The following is a 4172-nucleotide window of genomic DNA, read 5'->3' on the forward strand; positions in this document are numbered from 1 at the left end:
TTCCACAAGCTCTGAGGCGTGGGCTGATTCTTGTTAGTTGAAGGTTGTTTCCTTTTATTAGCACTTGGCTTGGTGGTGCCTCTTTTACGTTTTTCCCCTCCCTGTTTATTATTAGTTTCCACGGTTCCCGAGATAGTAGCATCATCCTGGGAGGCGATTGTAATAGTGGAGACAGTTTCAGTCAACAGGGGTACGGGGGGTGTAGGTACCAATACCGGTTTTGTAATAACAACAGCTGGTGATAGTGGAATACCAGGGCTATTTGACAATGATATCGGCTGTGTGATGAAATTGTCAGAACAGCTCATGGACATTCTTCTCTCAGTGTCAGCTATCTCATTGGATACCAGGTTAAGTGCATTTTCGAGTAAGGACTCAAATGTGGGAGGGGGAAATGGGAAATCATCCTGTGTGACAACTGCATCAGCAGACTCCATAGTAGGAGAAGAAAGTAGACTCACCACGGACACGTTGGTAATGTTAGGGGGATGGCCCGCCCGACCACTGCTGACCACAGACGGCCCGCCCTCTGCCCGGGCTCCGCCCGGCGCCGTCCGCGCGCGTCCGCGACGCGGAGGAAGCTCCGAGATTTTATGCACCTCCTGGTGCGCGGGGCAGGAAGTGGTGGTCTGCAGCCGCAAGGGACGCTGGGAACCGTAGTTCCTCCCCTCGGCAACCGAGATGGTAAATGGCGCCGTCAGCGGGAGTTACCAGCGGCGTCAGCAGCCCAGCGCCCAGCAGCAGTCTCCAGAAGGTGGGTAGGTTCCTGCCTTGCCCTCGACAGGTTTTGCAACAGTTCCCGCTCCACCGAGGGAGCTCCGAGATTTTATGCACCACCTGGTGCGAGGGGCAGGAAGTGGTGGTCTGCAGCCGCAAGGGACGTTGGGAACCGTAGTTCCTCCCCTCGGCAACCGAGATGGTAAATGGCGCCATCAGCGGGAATTACCAACGGCGTCAGCAGCCCAGCGCCCAGCAGCAGTCTCCAGAAGGTGGGTAGGTTCCTGCCTTGCCCTCGACAGGTTTTGCAACAGTTCTCCAGGTGTCTTGTATTCAATATTTTCAATGTTTTTATTTGCCTCTTGTAGAAATTCAAGTAAGTCTTCCCAAGCATACTCAGCACAGCTAAGAGTGAGGAACCATGTAGGAGTTCCTAAGTTTCTTAGCATACATTTCAATTCCCCATGACGACGGTACCAATACTCGTTAGTACCACGCTGACATGCCATGAGATTAATTAGATGAGATTCAAAAACACAGTCTTGCAGTTACACTTTATCCATAAAGTCCCTTGCCGAAACATTTTGTAGATGTACTCCACTTTTCAGTATATGGTTCACTGCATAAGAAAGTCCAGACAAGTCACTCTCAAACAGTAGATGGAACAAATATGGAATGCATTGACGAAACCTTAGATCTTCTGCATATAATCTTAAAGTCCGGTATTCAGATGCAGGAATTTGAACAGGTCGGTCGTCATGTCGTCCACCTTGACCTGTTGGAAATAACTGTGGAAAACAACAAGCTTCCAAACTTTCTTCCCATACAGTAGTGGGACTTCCTTTTGCTTCTTTCATTTGAAACAAGTCAATAGCATTCCCCATTACTTCTTTGGAATGCAATGGATGAACACTATAATGTTCATACATTTCTTCACTTCTAGAGACATCAACATTTTCATTTTGCCCAGCTGAGAAATCACTGTCCTCTTCTACAGTTGTTTCCTCTTCTCCAACATATACAATTTTGTAGTAGTGATTATTTTTTACCAAATACAACGTTGCCTTTTTGACTTGGATTGTCACCGCATATGCCAATCAAACAGGAAACTGCTTACGGCGAACATATAAGTCTTTTACAAGCAAAAACCTAGCAGAGCAACGACCAATTAGCTGTACTTCCTCAATGCCATCAAATGTAATTTTTAAAAATTCAATTCCATCTCTATTTCTGTATTTCTCAAAATCAACAACATTACCCATTGATCCATTTACCAGACCTCTTTCAACATGTAAATTCCTTCTTAAAATTATACGGCAATTTAAGCACACATTCAGAGTCTTTTCAAAACCAGCAGTTTTAGATATAGTCTTCTCTAATGAATCCAATTTTGATTTCAAATTCTCAGACAAAATAATTGTTGCTCCCATATGCTCTACTCTGTCAATAGCTTCCAGTTTCACAATCTCTTGGTTTTCTAAATGTAACATTTTGTTGTTGAAGATGGCACATTCTGCAAGAGTTGGCATCAAACATATTCCAGATTTCTTCTCAGTAATTTTCTGAAAAATATTCTCAGGCACAATGTCTTCTTCTGGATACAAATTTGACAGTAATTGTACATGTAAAGCTTTTTTCCCATGCTCGGTCACTTTTCCGATTCTAACATCTTGTAGAATATTCTTATAATCTTCATCCTTAGCTTGACGCATATTTTCACGCAGTTCAGCATAATTGAAGTTTAACCATATATTGACATTGCCAATACTCCCTAGGCACTTCCTGGTATCTTCATGCGTGAGCATTTTGAACACAGGTTGTCCTTTCATTGGTGTCAGCTGCAGAAGATCACCGAAAACAATGATGTGTTTGCCACCAAATAACACATCATACTCTGTTTTGAGAACTTCTTGCATTCTCAAATGCACAAAGGCAAGCATGACATTGGAAACCATGCTTACTTCGTCAATGATAAGAAGTTTCATTTTCCTCAAGACTCTTGAAACTTCACAACAAGCATCTCCAGATAACTTGTGGTATTGTAATTTGTTATCATGCTCCACTGGCAGCATCAGTAGACGATGCAAAGTAATACCTTTAATGTTATGTGCTGCCAGTCCAGTTGGAGCGGTGACAACACAAGACAGCGATGACTCAGTCCTTTTCTGCAAATAACATGAAATTGCTTTAATGAGGAAACTTTTTCCAGTTCCCGCTTCTCCACTCACGTACAGTCGGACAGGCTTCAACGACGTACATGAGCACTCTTTCTTCTCATGACTTAATCCATGATCTATTTGATTGGTAACTTCGTCATATATTTTCCTCTGCTCAACGTTGAGTTGTCTTTCTAAGTCTTCTAAGTTAACCGCATCCTCCTGAGCATGTGCCATGGCTCTTTCCACTTCACTCATGGCAGTGGCAGCTTCATTTTCGATAACTGGTCCTCCTAGTGGATCCTGACTCAATGAAACAGAACTCTGACTGTCCTGAGAACTGTCTCTAGCAATCTCGGCTGCAATCGTTGCTTCCTGCTCGATTTCCGCATTCAACATTTCTAGATATTTGGGAAAAACAGGACATTCTATGGTCTCCTTGGCGGCATTGAAAGAGTCTTCGTAACAGAGGAAATCTCCAAGCAGTTCCTCTTCTGCACGCCAAGGCTTGAAAAGTTGCAAAAGTGCTAAATAGAAAAACTCTTTTCTTTCAGGAGATTCGCCACTCAATTTTCGATGGTTTAATAAGTGGCATTTTCTTTGCTTGACCAGACATCCCTCACTTCCAATTACAGCATACACTCCTTTATCAATATCTTCTTTGATGTTCCTCTTGAATATGTAATTTTGTAGAACCTCATACAGACAAACATTCTCGAGGTGACTGCTTCTATTTGGATAATATGTATCCAACATGTTGGTCTTCAAAATATCTGTACTGTTTGGCTCCTTTTCCGCCAAATACTCAATTTCCCGTACAGGTTTCAGAACTCGATTACGCGTTGCAGCAAGACCAAGACTCGCCCAAATGATACTCCTGGATTTGGCATAGAGACTTGCTGAAGACAACCGGTCAGAACATTCGTAAGCTCCGATTTCTCGATGCGACAACATCTTCAGACTGAAACTGTACAACTTCTTACTGAGGCTCTTTTCATGGGAAATGTCCTACCACATATCCTTCAATTCTGTCTTTTCTTTTTTGGTGATGTAAGATGTCACATACCGAGCCACAGCCATACAGTTATCAGCCACAAACTGTATATCCATGTTAGCATTCCACATGGACAAAATCACTGGGTTGTAGTCGTTGATGTACTTGGACTCTTCGTTCATTTTCAAATTGTACGTATTTTGGGGTGGTTTCTTCATCACATTATGTCGCAGTGAAGACATCAAACTGTTCACTCTTCCTTTAGAAATCACCGGTCGTGGAAAGGCGAAACGACATTTTGTGTA

The sequence above is a fragment of the Lissotriton helveticus genome, chromosome 3_1 (assembly GCF_964261635.1).
Source record: "Lissotriton helveticus chromosome 3_1, aLisHel1.1, whole genome shotgun sequence".
Taxonomy (NCBI): Eukaryota; Metazoa; Chordata; class Amphibia; order Caudata; family Salamandridae; genus Lissotriton; species Lissotriton helveticus.